Source organism: Protopterus annectens, chromosome 4.part0 (genome assembly GCF_019279795.1).
Source record: "Protopterus annectens isolate FY-2018-M chromosome 4.part0, PAN1.0, whole genome shotgun sequence".
NCBI lineage: Eukaryota > Metazoa > Chordata > Ceratodontiformes > Protopteridae > Protopterus > Protopterus annectens.
Window position 1 is genome coordinate 1,548,544,942 of NC_056733.1, and position 15,620 is coordinate 1,548,560,561.

Genomic DNA, 15,620 nt, shown 5'->3' on the forward strand with positions numbered 1-15,620 from the left:
ACTTGTTCCCAAATGTCAACTACACTAAAGGAATAAGTAGCACAACTGCATTGTTACATCATTAAAACCTTTATACTGACAGACATTCATATTTTCTTAAACGTTTATTAATGTGGACAGCAATTCTTCACTAATATGAACACTGTACATAGACAGTTGCATCCATGTTGGTCACAAAAAAAGGTTTGTGCTTGTATGTGACAATAAGTGTGTAATATACACAATCATATTGAGAAACAGCTACATATGTCTCAGTTCTGCTACATGCATTCCTGACAGCTTTTTGCAACAAGTTTACAAAACATCCATTTAAATTATACTTGCACATTGGAAACACAACAGGAAAAATAAAATCTACACTTTGCACACTACTATCATAACAGGATATGTTACCCACATCATATAATTATGATGGCATCATATATAAAGACCACTATGATTGAAAACATACATCAGGGGTGTTGCAATCATTAACAATTGTATTTTGAAGAGGGGAACAAAATATTTGCATGTGTGTTAAATTACCACAGCAGCCAGATTATGTGTGTGCCTGTATGTATGTGTCAGTGTAGGTGCATAGTCAGAGGAACATCAGTCTGTATCCTACTACCATCTATCCAATCACACATAGAACTAACATCTAGACTGTCATGCATACCTAAACAGCCATATTATATAGGCCTCCCAGCACCTTTTCTAAAACATACATTGAGGATGTCATCCACTATAAATTGTCCAGCAGCAGTGTAAAAGTCACACTTGTGCCATGGTGCTTGTATTAAGTACTGAGTTCTCTATCTGTTGCAACTAATTGGGGCTCTAATTTCACTACATTGAACTGGTGTGTGTGTAATCAAAATATCATGAGTCTATATCCTACTATCACCAGTCCAGTTCCATGGAAAATAAATGTTTTAACAGTCATACATGCTTACACATCACTTTCATACAAGCCTCACAACATCTTCTCACAAACATGCACTGCTGATTTCATCAGCTACAACATATCTGACACTATAAAAGCAAATCTTGTGCTATGGTGCTTGCATTAAGTATTGTGCTTTCTAGGAAGTTAGGCAGGAGCTCTCCTCTCACTGTGGTCAACTCATATATGTGTGTGTGTGGGGGGGGGGGTGGCATGTGTGCTTGCGTTCAGTTGGCTTACATTCAAGAGACCTTTTTAAAACAGCATGTGAGACACTCTTACTAGCATCTTCTTCTCACCAGACACTGCTATCATTAGCTGTAAAGTGCTGTCTGTCACTCTAAAAGCCATACTAGTGCTATGGCAATTGTGTTAAATACTGTGTTCCCTAAATAATTAGGTAGAGGTTCTCCTCTCACTACAGTCAAGTTGTGTGTGTTGGTGTTCACTTGGTTCACATTCAAAAGACCATTTCAGAACAGCATGTGAGACACTCCTACTACCATCTTCTTCTTAACAGACACTCCTGATATCATCAACTATAAAGTTTTATCTGACACTATAAAAGTCAGACCTATACTGAGGCACCTGTGTTAAGTATTGTGCTCTGTATATAGTTAGGTAACGTTCAACTCTCATTGTGGTCAACTGGGGTGTATGTATGCTTGTGTTGTGGCTTACATTCAAGAGACCATTTTAGAACAGCATGTGAGGCATGTCTGCTACCATCTTCTTCTCAATAGACTCTGTTGATACCATCAGCAATAAAGGGTTGACTGACATAATGAAAAAGAGACTTGTGTTGTGGCACTTGTGTTAAGTACTGTATTCTATATATAGTTAGGTAGGGGCTGTGGCACCTGCATTAGGTCATGTGCTCTATATATAGTTAGGTAGGGGTTCTGCTCTCACTGCAGTCACCTGGTGTGTGTGAGTTTGTGTTCACTTGGTTCACATTCAAGAGACCATTGTAGAACAGCATGTGACACTTCTACTATCATCTTCTTCTCACTAGACACTGCTGATGTCATCAGCTATAAAATGCCTGATACCATGAAAGGTAAACTTGTGCTGTGGCAGTTGCATTACGTAGTGGGCTCTTTAGATAGTTAAGTTGGGGTTCTAATCTCACTGCAGTTAAGTGGCTTGTGTGTGCATCCAGCAATCAGTAGAATTAATATTTTAAAATACAGTGTGAGCCCAATGTATGTCAGACACTCCTCAGAACATCTTCTTGTAACTTACACTGATGATGTCATCCTGCATAACATGCACTCTGACGATACTCATAACAAGCTTGTGCTGTGACAGTAACATTAAGTGCTGTGTTCTTTACCTAGGTATATGTAGGTGTTCTAATCTAACAGCAGATAACTTGAGTGTGTATACATATATATGCTCAATATGTTCAATATATATATATGTATCCCTATCACATGGTCGACAGGCCAAATGATCGACTTTCATTTGGTCGACAGTTCATTTGGTTGACAAGCAGTTTTATGTGGGGGGCTTCACCCCCCCCTAACTATATATATCAACTCCAGGGTTGCACAACATTGGGGAGGGGGGTAAATCTGCCTGTCGACCAAATGAATTGTCGACCAAATAAAAGTCGATCAAATGGCTTGTCGACCATCTCAGGTAGACCCATATATATATATATATATATATATATATATATATATATATATATATATATATATATATATATATATAGATTCCCTATTTAATTTTGAAATACTGAAATCATGAATTTCAGTATTTCAAAATTATAATAGTGAAGTCCTGAAATCCCGGAACACCAGATGTGTGAAATTAAAAATCCCAAAGTATGGAGATTTTTAATTAGCACTTCTGGTGTTGTAGTGTGTGAATGGTAAGATGTGAGTTTGGTATGTATGTATGTGTATGTGTGTTGGTTAGGGGCTTTAGTGTATGTCAGTGTGTGTTTTAACTGTGATGTGTGTGTGCGAGGGTGTGTACAATGTCTGGGAGTGAGTTACCCTTGTGTGTCTGATTGTGTGATCTCAGAGTTAGTATATGTAAGTGCGGGAGGGTGAGGGGCTTGCCCCCCACATGAGGGGTGCAGGAGTCTTGCCCCCTTGCTTATCTGTAGTGTAGGATAATATATTTGATTGGGGGGAGTTGTGTATATGTGTTTGTGTGCTGTATCTGTAGTATACCATCGAGATGTTGAATTTCGCGATTTTAGGGTGTCGTTGTTTTTTGTGTTCAGCTATGTAATTTCGAAATACAGAAATTCGGGATTTTAGTATTTTGAAATTACATAGTGTATTCATATATATATATATATATATATGGATCTAGGACATTTGCTCGAGTGAGCAAATGACCGAAACTCAAATGGCCGGGCATACATATGCAAAAGTGCTTTTCACTGAGGAAGCACTTTCGCTTAAGTATGCCTGTTGCTGAGGCTGTACTATGGTGCGGGTAAGGGAAATTTCCCTTTTCCCCACTGTAGTGCGGTATCAGAGGGAGAATATTAAAGTATGGGGAGTGGGGGTGCACAGCCCCCCACATGGGGGGGGTGCAGGGTAGCAAAGCATCCCTGCTAAAATGTAAATGTAGTGTTTTATATATATTTTTTGTAACACGCTTTAACAAAAGCGCTTTTTCGATAAAAGCGCTTTTGTTAAAGTATGTTCGTTTATTATGGATTCGGACGTTTGCTCACTTGAGCAAACATCCTAGAGCCATTTATATATATATATATATATATATATATATATATATATATATATATATATGTGTGTATAGAAATAGAAACACAAAAAATATTGATAAAACATCAAATACTAAATCACTGTATAAAATAAAAATGCATTGCAGTGATAAAAACATCTTCATGAATATTTTAAAAATGTTCAAGTTCAACTTATTTATTGTGTCAGTGGTCTATCTATAAGAAGCAGTTTCAAGGAAATTCTGCTATTAAGACCATACACTTTATCTGCTTGTAGTCTGATTATCCATTAAGTTTCTAATTTTTCAGTTTAGTTCTTGAAATTACCAAGTCTAATGCTCTTGTTGACCAGCTGTATAGCCAAAAATACAAATTTTAGAGTTGTCATGGTTCAACACATATCTTGCCAGAGCATTACTCTCATCTTCTCTGTTTATTGCATACAAATGCTCTCTCACTCATTCCCTTAATGTTCTAGTCATTTTCCCTATATAGAATGCTGACCATTTGGTACAATTTGCTAAGTATATTAAATTATGAGTTTCACAGTCAGCATAATGTTGAAATTCATATACTCTCTGAGTGACTAGATTTGTAAACCTGTTACTATTGGCCATACATGTACAGTGCTTGCAATTTCTACATGCAAAAGTGCCTTTTCTGATTGATTGTACTCTCCTGATGCTCTTTTTTTCATAACAAAGCAGTCTCTTTAGGTCTTTAGCATTTTTGTATCCAGTTTTAGGTTTCATTCCTATAATACTGGTAATTTTATCTACCATCAAAATTTCACAAATTTTAGAAATAATCTCTTGTATTATTCTATTGCTGTTAGAGAATGGTATAGTGACTCTATTCCCTTGAAATGAATCTACTTTATTAGTAGTATTAAATGTTTCTGTATCAATCCTCTTCTTAAAAAATGGTCTCCTTCTATTCCCCTTATCTATAAATCTTTCCTCATGTAAATACCTAAATTCATCTGTTTTGTAGCCTCTGTCCAGGAATTCAATTTCTAATGTCTTGAGAGTAGTATAACATATATTATCTAGGCTTGTCAGCCTTGAAATCCTAAGTCGCTGTCCTTGAACTATATTTCTCTATATTATGTGGAGGGTGCATGCTGTTGTGATGCAACAAACTGTTCCTCCTAAATGTTTTTCTAAACATCTTTGTTTGTATTGTATTCCCTTTCTTTTGGACTAGAACATGAAGAAATTCTACCTTATCGTGAGACCAATTCCCTGAAACTGTAGAAAATCATTAGTCTTATTAATGTATTGAAAAAAGCTTCAAAATTTTCCATTGGTCCAACTTATATAAGAAAAACGTCATCCACAAAGCTTTTATAGTATGGAATATGATGGGCAAACTCCACATTATTCATTATTTATTGATGACCTAGTTGAAAAGAAAGGGAAAACAATAATAGAATGATACAAGAGATTATTACTAAGCATTGGGGAATTTTGATGGTAGATAATAAAATTACCAGTATTATAGGAATGAAACCTAAATATGCATACAAAAATGCTAAAGCCCTAAAGAGACTGCTTTATTATGAGAAAAGCAGCAGCAAGAGAGTAAAATCAATGAGAGAAAGCACTTTTGCATGTTGAAATTGCAATCACTGTACACATAAGGCCAATAGTAACCGGTTTACATGTCCAGTCACTCAGAGAGTATATGAATTTCAACATTATGCTGACTGTAAAACTCGTGATTTAATATACTTAGCCAATTGTACCAAATGTTCAGCATTCTATATAGGGAAAATGAGTAGAACATTAAGGGAACAAGTGAGAGAGCATTGGAATGCAATAAACAGAGTAGATGAGAGTAATGCTCTGGTGAGACATGTTTGAACCATGACCTCTTTCATAAATTTGTATTTTTGGCTATACAGTTGGTCAACAAGAGCATTAGTCTTGGTAATTTCAAGAACTACACTGAAAAATTAGAAGCTAAATGGATAATCAGACGACAAGCAGATAAAGCTTATGGTCTGAATGATAGAATTTCCTTGAAACCATTTCTTATAGGTAGACCATTGACACATTAAGTTGAAATTGAACATTTTTAAAATATTCATGGAGAAGTTTTTTATCACTGCAATGCATTTTTATTTTAAACAGTGATTTAGTATTTGATATCTGTTTTTATCAGTATGTATGCATGTTTCTATTTTTATACATTTTATATATGCATATATATATATATATATATATATATATATATATATATATATATATATATATATATATATATAATATGTATTTTTTTAATTTTCTGTAGAAATATGTATTTTTAATAAAGAGTTATATATATATATATATATATATATATATATATATATTTTTTTTAATATATGGATACATTTCTTACAAAGTTACACATTTATGTTTTTCAGGGAACAGGCTTTAGAAATAACTTAGTATATGCTGCCATCTATTGACAATCATTGGTCATCATTTCTTTATTTTTAGTTGGGGTCAATTTTTTTAGAGTATATTTATACGTATATCTATGTATCCACACTGTTTAGTGATGCTACAACATGTTGTTAAGGATATATACACACACATATATATATATATATATATATATATATATATATATATACTTTATAGAATGTATTTTGCATATAGGTATAATAGCCCTTGACCAAGGAGAAAGCTTTTATGACGCATTTGATTTTGAAAAATAGCAATGTTTTTTGTATGCATCTTTAAAATAGTTAATTAATGTAAGAGTATGGTTCATTAAAGGTAAATTGATTAATTGAGTTTCTATATTTAAATAGGTGCTATAGCAATTGTGTATTATTTCTGATGAAGCGTTCTAGTTTGAACTTGAAAATGCTTTCTTAGTATACTGTTTTTATATTTTATTGAATTAAAGTGTTTTCAGCTCACACCGTGGTGTCACCTCAAGAGATTTTAGTCTTTGGAAACAATGGAGAATGGACTTTGACAAAGATTTTGGAAAAATAATGTTTCGGTTATGGATAAAAGAGTTGGGAGAAATGCTTAAATTGAAGTTTATAATGCATGTAGATTTTTAAATAGGTGTAAATAATGTAAATATGTAAATAATATATAATGTATATATCAATAAAAAAACAATAAAAAAATAGTAAACAGCTTTTGCTGAAACTGGAGTGAAAGTTGTTGAAAATGTAAGTGAAATGATAGAGTTGCTACCACAATTTTTTTTCTGATGATGTGGGTGCAGAAAGAACAGTGATATTGGAGGAAAAGCAGATTGTAGCGAAATGGAATGGATTCAGAGGAAAAGTTTCAGAGGAGGTTGTTTGAAGGAGAGACAATTACCTCTGAAAAATGCATAATTACAACCCTCCAAACAGGGGCGGGGGGTAGTGAGATGATTATTTGGAAGAAATGGTAAACCAAATGAGCCAGAAAATGGAGCAGCAATTTCATGGAGTGACATCATGTTAAAAATACAAAAAGAAAATGGAGAAGAAGAGAATGTGCCAGAAAAAGTTCCAGAGAAAAAGCATTTGAACAAACCTTCCAGAAAAAGTTCCAGAGGCAAAACCTATGAGCAAACTGTTGGAGAAGGAAGAAAGAAAAACAAGAGAGAAGTATATTATATTATTGTACATGTGAGCAGTAAAAAAGATGAACGTTTGGACAGATATGAGGTTCGGGGCTCTGTCATAGCCCCTCTGGGTGTCAAAGCAAAAGAGGTAAAAACATTTATTTTAATTAATAATGAAACTTTTTGCGACTTGATATTTGAGACTGGGCAGGCCATGGAAATTTTTTGGGTGCATATGAACAAAAGAAAAATATTTTCCATAGTTAGAATATGTGGTGCAAGCTTTTTACAGACAAACAATAAAAAAAAAAGAATAAGGATCCAGTTTAGAATGGAAGTTGAAGCAAAAAAACTGAAAGCAGATTTGTTAACTATATGTAAAGACATTATGGAAACTACAAAAATAACAAAAATATATGACGAAAGAGGACTGTAGACTGTGGGATGGGAATGTGGAGTAATACTGAAAATGGAAAGTGATAATGTTATGCATGTACCTAGTATTATTAATGTTCATGGTAATAAGGGTTTTGTGAAATACAGAGTTGAATGAAAGAAGTGTTATTTTTGTGAAAAAAATGACATTTAATCAATGAATGTGATAAAAAAAGATGTTATTTATGTGGTAAAACTGGGCATAATGCAAAAAATATTTTATTTAAAGTGCAAAAAATGTAGCAATACTGGTCATGCATGGCTAAAATGTGAAATGAATGTGCAAGAAAATGAAAATGAAGTTATACTGGAGAAAGAGATAGAAGAACGTGTTTTACAAGAAAATGTACAAAAGATGTGACTCATAAAGAGGTTGTACATGAAGATAAAGAAAGTAACAAGGAAAAAGAAACTGAAGAGACACGTGAGGAAGAAACTGACTGGTGTACAGTAAGAAATAAAAGGAATTCAATAGGGAAAAGATTTAAAGAAAGGAAAAGAAAATTCAAAAATATAATGCTTAGAGAAAAATAAGACAGAAAAGGGGTAAACATTTTATTATACTTTTTCTAAAAGTTGAAAATATTAGCTTTAAATGTGAACAGTATGAAGAATTTTAAGAAGAGATTAGGTATAGTACAACAATGTTCTGCAGTACATGCTTTCCCTATCCCAATCACTAGCTACTCATAGAGTTGGGTCCCAGTGGTGTGCCAGGGCCAATTTTGGCATCTTTACCACTGTTCCTTAGTAATTGTGGCATGAAAAGTGTACTGCAGCGGCTTCCATACCCCACCACACAGTGAGACAACTTAAAGCATTCAATCAGAGCGGCACATCAGTCAGGACAGACCACCCTGTTCTTCAACCTCTCCAGTCCACGCCTCTACAACTCAGGCTAACACAGAACCAGTCACTAACCCCCAACAACATAACATTCAATCAGTGTGGCACACCAGTTAAGACAGACCACCCTGTTCCTCAACCTCTCCAGTCCACGCCTCTAAAACTCAGGCTAACACGGAACCAGTCACTAACCCCCAGCAACATAACATTCAATCAGTGTGGCACACCAGTTAAGACAGACCACCCTGTTCTTCAACCTCTCCAGTCCATGCCTCTAAAACTCAGGCTAACACTGAACCAGTCACTAATCTCCAGCAACCTAAGTAATTCTATGTCTATAATTTGGTTTCTTAGTTGCAGCTTGTAATTTTTGCAGAAAGCACACCACTGAACCCACTTTGCAGTAGTCCTGTAACTTCCCTGCCTTGCTACCCTGTTACTTTACTAATTTGGCTGAACATCGGTAACCGACTTAACACTCTAAATCTGCTTTAAGGAAAATGTATACTCCATAGTATATACTTGTAGTCTTTATAGTCTCTAGTTTAATTCTTATAGTGATTACTCTCCATTTCTTTGCCTAAAGCAGCTTGTGCCTGGTTAAATCTCCATATGCAACTAACCCCCCCCCCACTTACCAGTAGCTTTCTCTGACAGCTGTTCGTGTGAATTCTGCTGCTCTTGCTCCTGTTGTTATCTATTCCCAAAAAGCTGCCTGTTTTCTGTGCAATCTTACCTTCATTTCCCCTCCTGGCATGCCATGCAACATTTAAAAAGATGCACCTAAATTTGCGTCATCTTTTCCCTATCCCGATCACTAGCTACTCACAGAGCTGGGTCCTGGTGGTGTGACAGGGCCAATTCTGGTGACTTTACCACTGTCCCTTATTAATTGTGGTTTGAAAAGTGTACTGCAGCTGCTTCCATACCCCACCACACAGCAAGACACCTTAAAGAAAGTGTTAATAGTTTCTGGCATTTAGTTGCTGTTTTTTGGCATTGCAACACCAATTTGTTTTAGCAACTGCCATACTAGTAGTTTTGTGACTATATCTGCATCTGCAACTGCTTTTAACAGTGTCCATCGCAATGTGGGATGATTTGGAGTTTCATAATAGCTTATTTCACTTCATTTTTCAGCTCTTAAATCTAGGGCATATTGCAACTACTTTTCAAGTGTTTTTTACGACCCTAATTGTACATGGGGCTCCTTTCATAATGCACATTGCTCTGCAAGGCTATTTAGGAATAGATTTTTAACTTAGTTTTAGCATTCAAAGGATAGAGTTTAGCTTAATGTTTCTGCTTATTTCTGGACATATGCTGCCTGTGTATATTTTGAATACAATGAACATGATTCCAAACTTTGTAACCTGTCTGTAATATTTGATTCTTAATGTATGAATGACTATATTCCTTTACACTGTTTTTCTGTGTTAATATCCGTCATGGGAACATCTACTGTCTGTGCTGCATAACCTATTTCAAGTTGAAAAACCTGGTAAATAGAGCTGTATAACTGATTGGATTAGTGACTAAGCTGTATAGCATATATCTATGTTTAAAGCTGCAAAGGTCACTTGTTATATGTTATTGCTGATCTGTGAATACCTGTGCACTGGGCTACATAACTGTTTGTGAGGCATTTATATTTCCTTGTTTATTTGCATTACTATGAGTGGTATAGCATAGAAAACTACTTGTATAAGTGCATTATTGGTTATTTATCTTCCCCTATCTGCTCTGTAGTATGTTGTTTTTTCCGCTTATACATCTGAAAAAGTTAACACTAGGCTATCACTGTTTCTGACTAACTAATACCGCCCCTACCCAGCTGAGTTTCATCTATGTTTAACCCTTCCTCCTCATTTGGTGATACCTCCTTGCTTTGCTTTCACCAATGGATAACCCTCCCCCTCTTCTGGTCTTTCGCCTCTCTCTCTCTGTTTCTCTCCCACTCCATCTCCTTCTACTCTCCTTACCTTACAATCTTCATTGGCACCTCTCTCTACCTTTCTTCTCTTAAACCCATAGTTACAGACCACTGCTTTGATTGCCCTTACTCTCTCTTATCAATACCCAGCTCATTCACCTAATTTTTTGTTGTCTTTTCTTCCAGCATTCAATGTGACACACCAGTCAAGACAGACCTCCCTTTTCCTCAAAGTCTCCAGTCAATGCCTCTACAATGCAGGCTAACATGGAACCAGTCACTAACCTCCAGCAATCTAAATAATTCTATGTCTATAATTTGCTTTCCTAGTTGCAGCTTGTAATTTTTGCAGTAAGCACACCACTGAATGCACTTTGCAGTAGTCCTGTAACTTTCCTGCCTTACTACCCTGTTACGTTACTAATTTGGCTGGACTTAACACTCTAAATCCTCTTTAAGAAAAAATTATACTCCTTGGTGTATACTTGTAGTCCTTATAGTCTCTGGTTTAAGTCTTATAGTGATTACTCTCCATTTATTTGCCTAAAGCAGCTTGTGCCCAATATAATCTCCATATTCAACTACCCCCCACTTACCAGTAGTTTTCTCTGATTGTTTTTATGGGAATTCTGCTGCTTTTGCTCCAACCCGCTCCGTTCGCCCTCACTACACTCAGGCTCACTCTCCTACTCTATCCTACCCCAATTTCCACCCACCTCACATCACTTTCCTTCATACCTAGCACCATCCCACCTACCCAAACTCACCTCCAGTCGCTTTACCTTGACCTGCTAACCCCTCCCACCAAATATCACCCTAGCTAAACTATCCAATCCTTTCCCTATACAATACCAGCTTAACCTACATTACTCAACCTACCACCTCCTTCACATCCTACCTCATGTACTATCTGTGCACCTCTTACTCACGCCATTACTTTATCTTCTACACCTCCAAACCCTACTATTGTACACATCTACCCTACTCTCTTATCACTTTCCCCCACCTCAAATACTTCCTATTTACTTGCTCCTGTTATCCTAGCTGTCTAACTCTACTTTATACTCTGCCTATCCTACCCACAGCTACCTATGACACCATCACTGCCATTCACCTCATTAGTCCTACAAACAATATCATACTCACACACAGAACACACATCCCTGTAAAATGTCTCTCACCTCCAAACCTCTTCTATTTCTGCTCTGTCTATACCTCTATCTCCTTCTGCAACTAACATCTCATCACACAACTCACATACCTTACAAACTGACCTCTACAACAATCACACTTATACATTTCTCCCCAGCTATTCCTCACTAGGCCCTACTTTATATGCCACAGATTTAATCTTACAAGCCAAAATAAAAATCCTCTCCCATGAAAACCACCACAAAAAAAAAAAAAAAAAACTAAATTCTAAACATTCTTGTCAATATTAAAAAGAAACTGCAACCTCTAAATCCCCCCCCCCCACTACAACCTAAGTCAAGTGGTGATATACACTCAAACCTTGGTCCCCCTCCAGCCTGTTATAACCCCCCAACCTCTTAAAGTCCCTAAACGTTACCACCATTAATCTCCAAAGCATTAGAAATAAAATACCACATCTAAATGCCTGGTTCAACAAAAACAAACCAGACTTCACTGCCATTACTGAGACGTGGTTAAAACCTTATATCAAAGATGCCAAATTCCAACCCCCTAATTACAACTGCCTCAGAATAGACAGACCACATAAAAAAATGGATGTATCACCCTGATATACCCAAACACCTTCACTGTAGTTCAGTACACTAAACCTGTCCCACTATTATCAACAGCAGAGATACTAGTGTCCTTTCTAAAATGAATAACAGTGAAAACAGTTGTATCATAGTCATATACATCCTCCCAGGCAACACCATTCCTATACTTGAAGGCATTCTTGCTTGGTCAACTAATAACATTACAAATGAAACCATCATCCTACAGGACGTTAACATTAACTGGCTTGCTATTTCTAATCAGGACCCTTACACCAGCATAAACCTATATAACTATACACAACTAATAACCAATATAACCAGGCCCAACAATAAAACAGGCAGTGGATCAACTCTGGATTGGAAACTTGTCTCTGATACTAACAAAATCTCATCCTCTGGCACACTACCTAACAGTATTAGTGACCAATTACCAGCCTTTATAACTCGTAAGACCACCTCAGTCACACACCAAGTTAGGCAAACCAGAGATTTATCTAATTTCTCCCCAACACCTTTAATGAAATCTTACAAAGGATCAGCTGGCCCCCAGTCAAATATCTTCCTCTCCATGAGACTGTTGAATTCTTCAACTCAACATTTCTTAGAACTTTAAATAGTTTAGCCCCAACTCACCTAAAAAGAGTAAAAGCTAAACAAGCAACCTGGATTACCAAACACACAAAACAAATTATGTCTGGAAAACTTGGCAAAAAATAAAAATAAAAATCCCAATGACCTCATTTAGTATAAACAATTGTGCAACCAAGCAAAATGACTAGTGATTAAAAATAAAAAGAAACACTTCTTAAGCCTTAAAGACCAACACAAACTAAACCCAGAGAAATTTTTGGAGCACAATCAATTCCCTACTCCATCCTGGTAAAAATAACAATCCTTGCCCAAATCTAGATGAAACTCCCACTGAGATAGCCTCACTCTTCAGTTTATATTTTATTGACACCATAGCTAAACTCACCACTACCTTCCCACTTATAAACACCTGCCCAACTGAACCTCCCACTTCACACTCCTCTATTACTCCTCTATTCTCATTCTCACCTATACCTACTTCCACTATAAAAAACTACTTCATAAACTAAAACCTTGTAATAACGCACCAGACAATTTACCTGCTGAATTTCTACAAATATCTGCAAACTCCATCACCTATCCTATCTGCATACTCCTGAATAGATCTATTCAGGTTTTCAGTACACCAAACATATGGAAGAAAGCATTTGTTCTTCCACTCATTAAAGGTGCCAATAACTATCTTTTATTTCTGACCCAGCACTATCCTCTCTCCCATCTCTAAAATATTAGAAAAAATTATTCACACTCAATTCCTTAACTATCTTATCGAAAAGCAGATACTTTCCCGCACACAACATGCTTCAGGCCAGGTCATAGTACCTGCACTGCCCTGATATCCTTTATGGACAAAGTAAATAGGGCTTGTGATGCTGGATACATAGTCTCCTAACTGTTGCTAGATCTCTCTAAGGCCTTTGACACGGTTTCACATCCCCTTCTCATAAAACTCCCCAACTCAGGTCTCTCACCCCATACCTTAAACTGGTTCTCAGACTATCTCACCAATAAGCAACAATCCACCAAATGGTGTCCAATCCCATAATAATAATACTCTCATTGAAGTTGTTCCAAATACCGAACTGCTAGGAGCTATTATTGATGAAAATCTAACATTCGACCTCCATATCCATAGCAACATCAAAAAAAAAAAATCAGAAATGAGGTACTCTCTATAGACACAAATACTACCTTAAAATTACTGCCAAAAAAGCTTTAGCATCATCCTTCCTGCTACTATCTCTACTATACAGTGCCCAAATCCTCACAAATATCTAGTCCTCCCTGAAAACTAAATTGGACTCATGCTACAACAAGACTGCCAAATTTGTAACAAATTAAAAAAATCTCAGCACACCACTACTCATCTCTACAACAGCTAAACTGTCTGGAACTCCTCACACTACCTCATTTATTTACAATTAACCACCGCACATAAACTCATATACAAGACTTCAACTTGCCCTACCATCTCTTCCATATTGACTACATATCACCAAAACAGGCTACTGAGATCCAAAAACACAATGATGCTGAAAGATGGAAAACTTAATATTGTAGCTGGTCAAATGCTGTACTATTTTACTGTCTCAAAACTATGGAATGCCCTCCCAACTTTTATCAGAACAATCAGTAATCCTGCTCTCTTTAAGAAGTCTCTCAGATCACACCTCTCTTCTCTCTGGCATGTACTTATGCCAAAATAGTAACTCCTAACACCTGACCCACTACTATATCCCTCTACAATATCACTTTTTAGGAGCTCTCTCTGACGTGCTGAATTATATTGCTTATGCTTTCAAAACTCCAACAGGTAACAATCAAAACTGCTACCCAAGCTGACTGCCTCCATCCTCAGTGATCTAATTGTACACAATGCTGAAGTGGAATGTTTGTAAATAACTTGTACCATTGTGTTAAATATTTATTTTCCATGCATTGAGACTGCATATGCACTGTACATTGTGCTTTTCTTGTATGCACTATTAATGTTATGTATATTGTAGTTTTCTTGTATGTACTATTACTGTTATGGGAGCTTTTCTACCTGGGCCACTACTGAAAACAAGTTCACCTAGGCCCAGTAGACTTTCCTGGTTAACAAATGCAATCAATCAATCAATCAATCAATCGATCAATATTATTGTTTTAGAATATATCAGATTACTAACAGATGAAAGAACACAAAATGAAAAAACTTTGGAATGGTGCGGTAGTTTGGAACATGTGGAGAGAAACATGCTTGGGCATATGTATATTATGTCAAGAAAGCATTAAAATATTAGATGTAACCATAGTGGAACTTGAACAAATTATGTTAATAGACTTTTGATGGAAAAATATGTGTATAGAATTATAGCTTTATATGCATATGTGACAAAAAACGAGAGAAAAATGATGTTTAAAAATATTCTTGAATATGGATATTATAGCGGTGGGTGATTTTAATTGTAAAAAAAAAAAATAAGAGCAATTGTGATGTTAAAATGGATTAAAGAAATTATGAGACGTGGAAAGTTGAGAGTGTGGGAGAATTACCACTGGACCTACAAAAGGGATGAAATTAGGACAGAAATTGATTATTTTTAATATTTGATAGTTTAATAGTTAAAAACAAAGATTTTTCAGTTCATGTGGCTATATGGGTTAAAGTACATGAAAATGAGGAATATATAAGAATAGGAAAAGGAATAAAAATAATTAATGAAAAGGAATTAAATTTAGAAAAGAAAAAATAACATAGAATTATGGAAAAATCATATAAATATGGGAGAGTTTTATGAGAACTGGACTGTGTGGTGGCTTAATTTTAAAGACAAATATAAAAAAAAGTGTTTTTAGAATGTATAAGGAAGAAAAGAACAAAAG